We start from the raw sequence: 14007 nt of genomic DNA on the forward strand, positions 1-14007 counted from the left end.
TCCAGCTAACCCAGTGTCTGGCTAGCAGGAGTTCTTCAGAGTCCAAAGGTGGACCTCTTTCTGAACATGGCTAAATGAGGTCCTTGAGATGCTGGGGGCTGAATCGGAGATCCTTCTGCACATCTTCTACCTCTGAGCTATTGGTCTCTTCCCATTCCTTCCCAGTTGCAGCATCAGTACTGCCCATGTTAAGCACTCTTCCTTGATAGCAGAGACTCCGCCACAGTTTTCCATCCCTGGTTCAGAAAACCTCATTGGCTGTGGTTGGACACAGTGCCCAATGTTTCCTGTAGCAGAATCTGCTGGATGACCTGGAATCTCAAGAGCATGCCCTCTAAATGCTTATTATTATTTGCCTTGTTTTAAGAACAAGCTCTAGTGTTCACAGCTGAGAACCAAGACCTGGAAGTTGTGTTCCAAACACCAAATGAGGCACTGAAACAAAATCTTGCGCAGATCTTGAAATTCAGTAAAGGGTCTGGATTCTGAAATCCAGTGTTTCCAATTGCAAACCGATTTTCACATGTTTTGAACTTCAACACTATGGGGATACTTAAAAAACAAAATAATATACGTGCAACTTAGATTCTGCAATGTTCAGTATCGTGCAAGATTTTAATACGTGAAGATTTTATTTGTATTCCAAAACCACCTAAACAGATAATTTGGAATGTCAAAATCTCCAAGTGGGTTAATTGTTAATTGTTAAGGATAAGAAGGGGGGTTTTTTTTGGGGGGGGGTTAAATAAAAAATGACATAAAAATAAGAATTGCCAGATTGGAGGAGATGCTTTAGAGAACAGGTGGGCAGGGATCAGGCTACTGACATCTACCTTTGTTTTTTCTAGAACCCCAAGCAGAGATTAGTAGTGGCAGGAGACAGGCATGCAGATAAATAAGATGTACTTGCAGGCCTTTTGCCCAAAACAACCACCCTGGTCTCCTCTTCCCCTAAACGTTTGTAGTTTCAGCCAATAGGTTGGGAAGAAGCCTTTTAGATGCAGTTGTTCAGCGTGATCCATGTGCATTGCCTAGTTGTAACAACTCAAGAGAGAGTGGCAGAACATCTGCCTTCCATGCTGAAGGTCGCAGGTCCAGCCCTTGGCATCGCCAGGTAAGGTGAGGAGAGAGCCATTTCTGAAACCCTGGAGAGCCACTGCCAGTCCGAGTAGACAATATAGATCTAGATGAGCCTATGTTGTGTCTTGTTTTAAGGCAGCTCCCTGTGCCCTTTTGCGAAGCTCTCTTCCGCCAAGGCCAATGGTCTTGCTGAACTGCCAGCCAAAACTAGCATGGAGACTTTGGGAATCATAGTTGGAGGAGACCATGTGGGTTTCTTCTGGTCTACAAGGACTTGTCAGTAGCTCTGTGGGGAACACAAGTATGTTCCCAGCCCTACCTGGAGATGACAGGGATTGAAGCAGGGATCTTACTGTGCACAAAGCATGGACTTGAACCACCAAGCGACAGTCCCTTCTCCTTGGCCTGAACCAAGTCTTGGAAGGCTGTGAAAGTTGATAGCCCCCAAAGACGGCTTCCATAGGCCGTTTTTACCCCTGATGTGCTGTGAGAAGTGAGCTCTTCTAGACAGCCTTGCGGAAGTCTTTGCGGAAGTGGTGGGTGGAGCCAGAGGGGAAGTGGGTGGAGCAACAGAGAGTTGGTTCTTACCTTTTGTAAGGTAGCTTACATTCAGTCAAGAGGTTGGTTTTCACTGTGGTGCCCACCTGGCTTCCCTCCTGTGGGGCTGATGCCACTTGCCAGGAGAGGCAGCAGGGAGCTTGGTGCTGGGAGGGGGGGCAGGGACAGCAGGTAGGGCAGAAAGTGGGGAGCCCAGCAGACGGCAGATCTATAATGTATGATAGGCTGAGACCGCTAATTCTATCTTTGTCCCCCCTGCTGAGTTTTGCAAGGGCAGAGTAAGGAGGAGGAAGCGGACGATTTAGCTGAGATTCCTGCATTGCAGGGGGTTGGACTAGATGACCCGTAGGGTCCCTTCCAACTCAACAAGTCTGTGATTCTGTGAAGTGGGCAGGCTGAGGTGAGTGGGGCTGAGTTCCAGGGGCCAGACAGAAAAACCTGAAGGGCCACATTGGCTGAACACCTTCCACCCTTTCTGGCTAACTTTAGGGAATAAACAAAAATCCCCTGCTGTTGAAATAGCAGCCTTTGCTCTTGTGTCATGTGGAAATGAACAACCTTGGCAATATGTGGCGGTGCTTCAGATAAGGGCATTAGGCGGCTGTGAAACACAAGAGATTTGCAATCTCTGAGGAACACTGAATGGACGTTGAGGAGGAACGAGTTCAGTGTGTGTCCTAAAGAAAAGTCCTGGTGTTTACAGTCCAGTCCGAACTTCGGTTTGAGTAGGGATTATGAGCTTTGTGTTCTGTCGCATGGTGCTTCACCCAGCCTTGCGCTTCTCTGGTTAATATGTTCCTGGGCTTTGTATGGGACTATCCCGTAGCATAAAATGTGGAGCAGTTAGGGTGTAGCAGTTTCTTTCCATGCCACGTTTGCGGCTCAGATTATGCTGTGCAGGCCCTGTCTACTTCGCGTCTTAAGGACGTGTAAAGAGCTGTGTGCATGTTCAGACCAACGCGCCATCTTCTAGCCAAGTATCCCGTTTCTCACAGTGACAAACCAGAGGCCTCTTTTGGAAAGCCAACGAGAAGGACATGAGCTCAAAGCTCTTGCGTTTCTTTCCCTGAGACGTGACATTCAGTGATGTGGTGTCTCTGGTTCTTGAGGTAGTATTCTGGCACCCTGAGTAGGCAACCATAAATAGCCTTACCCTCCGTGAATTTGTCTAATCCCCTTTTAAAGTGGCCACAAGTTGGCTGTCGCCGCGTTTGATTGCAAATTCCATTATTTATTCTGTGCTGCGTGAAGAAGTCTTCTATCCTGGACTCTGATTAGGCGTTGTCAACTTATAAAGCAGTCTCATACCTCTTTAGATAGTCACCTAAGCATCTTGGGAACTGTAGTTGGTTAAGGATGGCCATGAATTGCTATAGGGCCCCTGTGCTCTTTGAAGAACTACAGTTCCCAGATGCTCCCACTAGCCAGCCCTTTTCTTATGGTGCTTTTGGTCATCATGGTTGGTGCTCATGATGCTGTCAGGACAGTCAGGTGTGATCCTGCAGATGCACTGGGAAGTTCCCTTGGAAGAGGGATTGGATGTTGAATTGCTCTAGAAATTGTAGCTCTGTGAGGGGAACGGGGCCTCCTAGCAACTCTTAAGAAGCCCCAGTTCCTATGATTCTTTGGGGGAAGCCATGACTGTTTAAAGTGGTATGATAGTGCTTTAAATGCATAGTGCAGATGGGGATAAATTGGCTTTATTGGATGACCTTGGGTTCGGTAAAGGGAGAAAAACTTGTATTTCTACTTCATGCTATCTGTGATTTTATAATCCTCTTAACGGGCCCACCTCCTTCCTGGCTTTATTTTTCCTTATTTTCTCTCTCTCTCTCTCTCTCTCTCTCTCTCTCTCTCTCTCTCTCTCTCTCTCTCTCTCTCTCACACACACACACACACACACACACACACACACACACTGCAACTTTTCGCTGCATCTCCTTGAACATTTCTGAACCTTCTTCCAGTTCCGCAGTATCCTTTTTGAGATGCGGCAGCCAGAACTATACCCAGTATTCAGTATTCTTGATTTCCCACCCTGTGAACTCTGGGGAAAACCAAGAAAGGTTTGGTTGTGTTGGTTTTTTTTTAAAAAAATAATTAGTATATTGTATAATATTCACTTTCTTAAAACACACACAAATATGCATGTTGTGAGCATGAGCGTCTGTCATGTTGATACTTCAGTCATTGTCCAATAAGCAGCTGTGTTTTACAGCTATATAAAAATCATATCGCTTTGTAAATTAATATAATGCATCAATATGCTGTAATAAACAGTTGTCTTTTAAGCCTGTGTTGCACGTGATGCTTTTGATCTACAACTCCACTTTTAAAAAGTGCTGAACTACAACTCCTGTTGTCCTTTGCTATAGACAGATGGACTGGTTGGATGCAGAGGATCGATGGGAGGCCCCAGCTAGGGAACCCCCAAGGGATTGAGATTCAAAGCCTGGGGACTGGTGTGGGACAACAATGAGTGGTAAGAGGGAGAAGACTGGAGGAGGAGGTGGTGGAAGCTGAAGAGGCAACAGGGTTTAGTGAGCAGGAAGAGGCTGTGGCAGAGAGCAGTCCAGAATCAGAGGCAGGAGAGGAAAGGGGTCAGGAGAAATGAGTCAGGCTGCAAAGAAGCCAGGGGGTCTCCCGCTCCTGCTGTGACAAGCTCCCCTCCCACCTAGTCTTCCAGAACCAGAAGAGGTATGAAGAGGGAGGAGCAGAGCCATGCATGTCAGTGTAGTCTCAGATTGCTTGGGAAGAACCCAGGACAAAAGGAGACTCGGGCAGCTGTGGGAAAGCGAAGACCTTCAGTCTCCACAAGTGCCTCATAGAGGCAAGATCTACTGAGAAGAGTTGCTGTGCTCTTTGGACCAGGTTCCCCATAGCAGATCCTGTTTCTTCTAATAAAGACTTAACATACTCCATGTGAAAACAAAAAAAAATTCCTTCCAGTAGCACCTTAAAGACCAACTAAGTTAGTTCTTGGTATGAGCTTTCGTGTGCATGCACACTTCTTCAGACTAACTTAGTTGGTCTTTAAGGTGCTACTGGAAGGAATTTTGTTTTGTTTTGACTATGGCAGACCAACACGGCTACCTATCTGTAACTCATACTCCATGTGAGTTATTGCTGACCTGCTGGCACCTGTTCCTGGCTGCCATGCTGTTAGGAACTGATGGGAGCTGAAGTCTCCTTGGTGGAATGTTATGATGCTATGGACCCTTCCTTGTTGGTTTTAAGATTAGTAAATACTAGGGATGGACTAGGGATGAGTGAGTCCATTTCCATTCCATTTTTAAAGTTGTTTTTTTTAAAATAAAACATACAATAAAACACAGGACATTGACGACAAGACATAAAGAGAACACGTGTCATTCAAAATCCAGTCTACCCTGTTTCCCAATAACTTTCAGGAATTTGTTATTTAAACCCCACAAATGGGGAATGAAACATGTTTGAACGCATGAAGGGAAACCCACAAATTAAATTTTTGAACCACAACTCCCATCATCCCTAGCTAGCAGGACCAATGGTCAGGGATGAAGGGAACTGTAGTCCAAAAACAGTTGGAGACCCCAGTTTGGGAAATACTGACCTAGTCCAGCCCCCTGCAATGCAGGATTCTCAGCTCAAGCATCCATGGCAGATGGCCATCTAACCTCTGCTTATAAACCGAGGAAGAAGATTAAAACTCTTTGGCTTCCTTCCTTCCTTCCCTTCCTCTTAAGTAAACTACCCAACTCCTTAGGGTCGTCTCAAGCATGTTGTGGCCAAGATTTGTTAGAATGTAAAAAGAGCCTGGCACCTGGATCAGGCCAGTGGCCTACCTAGTCCAGCATCCTGTTCTCATAGTGGCCAACCAGATGCCCCAATGGGAAGCATCCTGCTTGGCAGGGGGTTGGACTCGATGGTCCTTGTGGTCTCTTCCAACTCTATGATTCTAAGCTCGCAAGCCTCACCTGAGCGCAAGAGCCCTCTGCCCTCCTGCAATGGGCATTCGGACTCCTCCTGCCTCAGATAGTGGAGCTAGAACATAGCCACTGGGTTTTGTAGCTATGAAGTTCATTGGGTGATACGGCCACTGCATACCTACCTCACAGGGTTGTTGTGGAGCAGGGAAACCATTGTTGTTGTTTAGTTGTGTCTGACTCTTTGTGACCCCATGGGCCAGAGCATGCCAGGCACTCCTGTCTTCCACTGCCTCCCACAGTTTGGTCACACTCATGCTGGTAGCTTTGAGAACACTGTCCCACCATCTCATCCTCTGTCGTCTCCTTCTCCTTGTGCCCTCCATCTTTCCCAACATCAGGGTCTTTTCCAGGGAGTCTTCTCTTCTCATGAGGTGGCCAAAGTCTTGGAGCCTCAGCTTCAGGATCTGTCCTTCTAGTGAGCACTCAGGGTTGATTTCCTTCAGAATGGATAGGTTTGATCTTCTTGCAGTCCATGGGACTCTCAAGAGTCTCCTCCAGCACCATAATTCAAAAGCATCCATTCTTCAGCCATCAGCCTTCTTTATAGTCCAGCTCTCACTTCCATACTTCACTACTGGGAAAAGCATGGGCAGTTTCAAATTAAATAAACAGTTCCCACCTATGATTCCCAGAAACAGGTTCTTGGAAACATACTCAGGTTCAGGTTCAAGTAACCTTTATTGGCATCACATAAGAACATTCAGAATACATTCAGAATAGATAGGCCAGCGCAATCTCGTCGCCGCCCCAACCGCACAGTGACCCGCCAAGGGGCTGAAGAGGCGAGCAATCCGCCTCATCGCTGTGGGTTTCAGCAAGGGCAGGATCCTGTAGCATACAGGACAAAAAATCAAATAGAGAAACTTAGCTACTGTCTTGGTGAGATCCAGATCTTTCTCCTGTAATAAGAAGTGCATAACCTCCGTCTCTGGTTCGAAACATACCGCCTCTGATAGTGAAGGGAGAACATGGCCATCATGGCTTGTAGCTGATAAGGCTGATCCTCCACGAATTTGTCTCTTAAAGCCATCCAAGCTGGTTTAAATCTTCTAGGAGCAAATCCCCCAGTTTAACTATGTGTTCTGTGAAGGAGACTTCCTTTTGTTCTGTAATCTAGTTCGCACACCCCTCCAGATATTTCTAATTGCACCACCAAATCTGTTGGCAATGGACAAGGAATTCCCCAGTTTTATCTCCTGCAAAGAGGAGAGTGAGGCATTGCCACAAAGAACTACTGCCTTTGTAACTGGAAAGAAGAGTTATAAATCAGGAATTTTCCAATGATTCCTACTAATTGCAGTGCGATTGCATCTTATCCCCCCTTGTCAAGTGGCTGAGCCCTCTCTTAAAGACAACTTAAGCCAAACAGCTTAAGGAATGGCCTTTTCGATAAGGAGACAAGAGGAACCAAATCTCCCCATCGTATATAAAAAAAGTGAATGATTGGCTGACAGCAGTAGCAACATCCCTGCTAGGTCCTTTAAGGGTAGTTGGTGAAATTTGTTGATCTTATCTTCCACTAAGTAATGAGTTTCTGAGGCTTTTCAAGGTGGAACGTTCTTTTAAAGAAAGACAAAAAGAATTGTCTTCAGAATTGTGTCCCAAAATCGGCTTCAGCAGAGATTTGGTGAGGCTGGATTTTCATAGAAATACTGAAATTTGGGAGTATCGTGGAAATTATTATTAATCAGGCGCCTAAAGTTTTCTGGGCACTGGATGAGGACCGTAAAAGGTGCTAGTCGTGGCCAAAAGGCTTGCAATTGAACAGGATTACAAATTTAGAAAGTGGCGGGAAGCAGGGTTTGGAGAACAAGCAAATTCAGACAGGTCAGAAGCTTTCTACGTACATAATTCACATAATATTTACAGGATCATAAATTCACACATTGCTAAGGGTGTTTTTGCAAATGATGCTGAAGCTGCCTTGTTTTATCAGTGGGAGCTGCAACTCAATGTTGCAGTGTGGTTTAGAATCATAGAATCATAAAATAGAATCATAGAATCATAGAGTTGGAAGAGACCACAAGGGCCATCGAGTCCAACCCCCTGCCAAGCAGGAAACAGAGCACTCCTGACATATGGTTGTCAAGCCTCTGCTTAAAGACCTCCAAAGAAGGAGACTCCACCACACTCCTTGGCAGCAAATTCCACTGTCCAACAGCTCTTACTGCCAGGAAGTTCTTCCTAATGTTTAGGTGGAATCTTCTTTCTTGTAGTTTGGATCCATTGCTCCGTGTCCGCTTCTCTGGAGCAGCAGAAAACAACCATTCTCCCTCCTCTATGTGACATCCTTTTATATATTTGAACATGGCTATCATATCGCCCCTTAACCTCCTCTTCTCCAGGCTAAACATGCCCAGCTCCCTTAGCCGTTCCTCATAAGGCATCGTTTCCAGGCCTTTGACCATTTTGGTTGCCCCCCTCTGGACACGTTCCAGTTTGTCAGTGTCCTTGAACTGTGGTGCCCAGAACTGGACACAGTACTCCAGGTGAGGTCTGACCAGAGCAGAATACAGTGGCACTATTACTTCCCTTGATCTAGATGCTATACTCCTATTGATGCAGCCCAGAATTGCATTGGCTTTTTTAGCTGCCGCGTCACACTGTTGGCTTATGTCAAGTTTGTGGTCAACTTCTGCTCAGGATATGCCCTCCCCAAACCCTGACCAAGTCAATCAGCAATGTGTGATCGATTATCTTCATCTGGATGTTTTAAGGAGCGTCCCCTTTGTAGAGCTCTTTCTGCACTTCTGCAAATCTGCTGGTGCTTCCAGAGCTGCTGATATCTGTAATGATCGGCACTTGCATCCTGAACACTGAAAATATAGGGGATTATTTATCCATGGTGCCCTCCAACAGCGTACAAGGCTTTGTAAACACAATCTGTGTAGTACTACTACCTTGATGCATATATAATGATTGCACGTGAGAAGGAAAGAACTGAATGCACGGGAACTCCCCCTTAAATCAGTTGGGGATGAAGGGAGCTGAAGTTCAGGAAAAATCTGGAGGGCCACAGGTGTAATCCCTGGAATCCAAATTTAAAAGGATCTCTGGTACAAAGTCATGTGGAAGAGAATACAAGGACCACTGGCTCCTGGTGGAGTACAGGATCAGGTATAAGGTCTGGTTTTAACCTTTAAAGCCCTATACGGCCTAGGACCTTCGTACCTACAAGACCGCCTCTCCTGGTATGTCTCATGGAGGACCTTAAGGTCTTCAAACAAAAACATCTTGGAGGTCCCAGGCCACAGAGAGGTTAGGCTGGCCTCAACCAGAGCCAGGGCTTTTTCGGCTGTGGCCCCGATCTGGTGGAACACTCTGTCACAAGAGACCAGGGCCCTGTGGGACTTGACATCTTTCCGCAGGGCCTGCAAGACAGAGCTGTTCCGCCTGGCCTCTGGCCAAGGCGTAGCCTGACCCCCTCCTTCGGTAATCAGCTTCGGCTGGGGAGGGTGGGATATAAACAAATTATTATTATTATTATTATTATTATTATTATTATTATTATTATTTAGGAACCCCATTCACCTCACAGAGCTAGTTCTGTGAGAAGAATGGGAGTCTTCTAACAACCCCCAGCAACAATAACAACTCGCAGAATATATATTTTTTGGTGTGTGTGTACATTTTTAACATTTATTTTCCATTTAATTATATACATTCACATCATTATTATCCACTTTACCGCCCTGGCTCTTCAGAGTCATCGACTTCCTTCCCTCCTGCCTCATGGCTATCAAAACAAACCTTTATATCATTGCATTTTGTACGTTTCCCCATTCTAATTGCATTCATTATGAAATGGCTCAAAATTTAAATAAACATAGAATGGTAGAAAATTTCTGATTACAAGTCTTCGGACAACCCTGCTAGTGATGTTAATTGCTTACAATAATCTTTCAGGTATTGTATAAATTTACTCCAGTCCTTTTGGAATACTTGATCATGCTGGTTTCGGATTTTTTCTTGTCAGCGTTGCCGGTTCTGCAAAGTCCATCAACTTCATCCGCCACTCTTCTTTTGTTGTTTCCATTTTTTGGCGCATACATCAACAAATAACTTTACGTTTTGGGGGTTTCTGAAGGGGTGGGAGATCAGAGCAATAAGGGAAAGGTAAAAAAAATATTAAATCCCCTTTCCCCAATAATGAATTTCATCCTCTGGATTAGTGGGCTAGGACATAGCTGTCAACTTACAGATTTGAAAATAAGGGACCAGCAGCCTCGAAAATAAGGGATCAGCAGCCAAAATAAGGGATTTTCCATGCACAGGTATGTTCGACTTCTGAGCCCCTCCAAGCCAAAGGCAGAAAGCCCAGCCAGCAGCCAAACGAAGCCTCAAGCAGTGGTTCCCACAGCACAGCAACCCAGCAAAGGGGATGCAGCAAGGAAAACCACCGTCACCTCTCCGCTGGGAAGTGCTGAGCAAAGTCCCCAGGCAACGCGGCCGATTTGATCAGCACAAGGCATGCAAGCTCCACCCCCAGTCATTCTTAGACTCTTTATTGGGTGAGCAACGCAGCCAAGCAACACAGTTGGAGCCTCCCTCCTCTCTGGCCGGCAGGGAGGGAGGGAGAGGAGCTGCTTCCTTTGAAACCCGGGAAATTTAAGGGACATCATCAATAAGGGACAGCTGCGGGACACGGCGCTGGGATAAGGGAGTTTCCCACCAAATAAGGGACGGTTGACAGCCATGGGCTAGGAAGGGAAGAAAGAAACCCGTAGAGTTTAAAAAAGAAAGGAGGACAAAAGCCAGGATACATTTGGCAAAGGGGTTTGCAGCAGGAGACCTGTAGAGACATCTAGAACTAGGCTGCAAATAGCAGAATTCTTTGGGGGAAGATGGAATTATTTAAAGTGGCATCGTAGTGCTTTAAATGTTTGGTGTGCGCATGCCTTGTCCGAGTCTGCTTCCGATCTTCATATGTACACCTAGGAGAGCTTTCCTTGCGGTGATGGAAAGCACTGGATTTTTCTGCCCTTGAGTTAAGTGCCCATCTGTTGAAGCACCTATTCAGCCCCAGGAATTCAGGAATGAGAGACTAATTAGATTAATTAGATCTCGAAAATGAGTGTTAAGGCTGCACTCCCTGACTCCTGACTTTCCCTAGCTGTCTCTCCCCCACTTGACAGATAGCCCTACAACACTAATTCGTGTCTGAGAGTGAGTCCCAGTCGTTTCCCCCCCAGAGATTTTAGATTAAAGTTGTCTGACTCTTCTTCTGTCTCATCTATAACAGTCTGCTCTGTGAGTGCTTAGAGCTCTCAAATTTCGCCCTGGCCTTCCTTCCCCCTTTGAAATGAGAGGCATCACCTTTGCCCCATCCCTGTCTCTCATCCTTATCTGACTTTCATCCCAATATCCTGTGCCCATTAAATTATCCTCCCGGCAATTAAATTTTTGCAAGAGAAATTTAATTGGCAGGGTCCTTTGCATTTTTGTTGTTGTTGGGTTTTTGCTGTTGGTGATTTTAATTTTCTTGTGGGTTTTTTTAAAAAATCTGCTCTACAAGTGATTAATCCTCCGAGTGGCTAATGAGGTTTAAAACACAAAACAACTTTTTATTTATTTTCCACATGCCGTGTGCAGGTAAATCACTAATATCCAGTGCAGGTTAGTAATGCAATTAGCATACAGAGAAAAGTGGAGCAACAATGTTTATACAGTGGTACCTCTGGTTACGAACTTAAATAGTTCCGGAGGTCCGTTCTTAACCTGAAACCGTTCTTAACCTGAGGTACCACTTTAGCTAATGGGGCCTCCAACTGTTGCCGCACTGCTGGCACATGATTTCTGTTCTCATCCTGGGGCAAAGTTCTTAACTCAAGGGTTAACTTCTGGGTTAGCGGAGTCTGTAACCCAAAGTGTTTGTAACCCCAGGTGTTTGTAACCTGAGGTACCACTGTAATGATAAAGTGTCTTGGATCGTTCCACAGGGCTGGTGAGGCTCAGTTGAAACGGATGAGAAAGTGAGCCTTAATTTCATCAACCCAGTCCTGTGGAACACCCTGCCACTGGAGATTCAGCAGCCAACTTCTAAACGCCTGCTGAAAACTTTTATTTTGCCAGGCTTTAGTAGGCAGTTAAGAGTACATCCCCAACAATGTTCTATTGACACATGCTTTTAATTTCTTTTTGCTTTTAACTTTTCTTTATTACTAACTATTCTTTATCATAAAATTAAATAATCCCGAATGAAACATTACCAAAGAAAGTCGAATATAAAATATACATTCAAAGCAATGTAATTCACAGGAAACTAAAATATTATATCTTAATGATGTCAAAATAAAACATTGCAAAGAAGATCAACTACGGAACAGGAGTGCCAGCTTGGACACGCAACTGTGGGTGCCTGGGGCCATGGGTGCCATGCAGCGTGCATGGCCCTGGCACAGAAATGTGTGGGTGCCCGGCCCCTTCATGGAGTATTTTGTGGGTGCTCGGGCACCCAGGGCCCCAGGGTGTTGGCACCTATGCACATTCAACACAGCAAAAAAAGCCTTAAACATTTCAAAATAAGTGACCAGAGAAGGAATGTTTTCTGGCAGGACTGCAGAGATAAGAAACGCCCTGCAGCAGTGCAACTGGCCTCCTCCATCTGTCCGGGCTGCAACAAAACATGTCTCTCCTATATCAGTCTTTACAGCCACAGCCACAGCAAGCACTGTAACTTTTTTGGGCTGCCACATGTCTGGATTTTCCCAGATTTTACTGGTTTTTCAAAGGCGTAATTGACATCTGGGAGAGAAGCATTCGAAAGACGACGCTTTGTCCTGAATCTTAGGCAATCGAAAAATTGCGGTGTTTTGGCATGTTTGTAAAAAAAAAAGCTCAATAATTTCGGTAGCTTCCTAAAGATGCACTTTTGCATTGTCTCCCGGGACTGATGGATGACAACAAATCCATGCTATAGCCCTTCTCCAAAGCACAGTGCTCAGATCACGAGAAATAATAAATAATTCCTCTCTATTCCGCATTCAGCATGTGATATAATAACTTTGCTAGCGGCCTAGGACCCACGTACCTACGGGACCGCCTCTCCTGGTATGCCCCGCGGAGGACCTTAAGGTCCACAAATGAGAAGGTCGCAAGGTGGTTAGATTGGTCTCAACTAGGGCCAGGGCCTTTTCAGTACTGGCCCCGACTTGGTGGAACGCTCTGTCACAAGAGACCAGGACCCTGCGGGACTGGACATCTTTCCGCAGAGCTGGCAAGACAGAGCTGTTCCACCAGGCCTTTGGTTTGGACTCAGTCTGACCCTTATGTTTCCCTCCCCTTATGGTTTTGATCTATGGGCTACTTTTAAAATGAGACTGCATTTTAAATTGCATTTTAACCTCTATTTTAAATTGGGTTTTTTCCCTATTATGTTTTTACTGTAATTTTACTGGTGTTAGCCACCCTGAGCCCGGCTCTGGCTGGGGAGGGTGGGGTATAAATAAAATTTGTTGTTGTTGTTGTTGTTGTTGTTGTTGTTGTTGTTGTTGTTATTATTATTATTATTATTATTATTATTATTATTTTGGGAACTCTCTCTGAAGCACTGAACAAAAACTATGCAGGCTAGTTGTGGCATCTCTGTTTGCAACCATGTTTTCCGGAGGGTTGTAAGCAAACGTATATTTTGAGATGAACGTTTTAAAAATTAGCTTAGCGATATATGCCAAGCCCTAGATACTCCTGGAAGCAGTATTTTTCTCTCCCCCCCCCCCAGTGCTTTACTGAGCCAGGAAGAGCTGCATTTTCACTTTGCAAAAAACCCCAAAATGGATTCTAATTGCCAATGTTGGAGGCTGCACAGATGGAAGACAACAGAAGGCACTGCTTAAAGGTCACAGGGATAAAGTTGCCCCAAATCTGGTACAGTAAACCTAATACCTGGACAACTGGCTAGACCTTTGCTTTGTTTCCTAGAAGATGAGGCTTTTGCCCCCCCCCGCCCATGGAAGACGGAGCATCAAAGCTCCTCTTCGTGGAAACCCAACAAAGATCTGTATCGTTCTGCCTCTGGCACTTGCAGGAAAAGTGATTGACAGGCGAGAAGCTCTTTGTGGGCAAATGCAGCTCAGGAGTTCACCGCTGTTCAAAGACGTGGTGCCTGCACTTTTAATCTCCGGCATTTGCTGTGGATTTTAGAGAAACCAGAGATAGCATCTTGGGTGCCTTATGCAGACCTGCTAACCTTTCCTAGGCTGAGTCTTCAATAAGGATTGGGTGTCAAAGATGTGGATGAGATACACACACACACATGCATACAGTGGTACCTCGGGTTACATACGCTTCAGGTTACATACGCTTCAGGTTACAGACTCCGCTAACCCAGAAATAGTGCTTCAGGTTAAGAACTTTGCTTCAGGATAAGAACAGAAATCGTGTTCCGGCGGCGTGGCAGCAG

This window comes from Podarcis melisellensis (genome assembly GCF_964234715.1).
Source record: "Podarcis melisellensis genome assembly, chromosome: 1".
NCBI lineage: Eukaryota > Metazoa > Chordata > Lepidosauria > Squamata > Lacertidae > Podarcis > Podarcis melisellensis.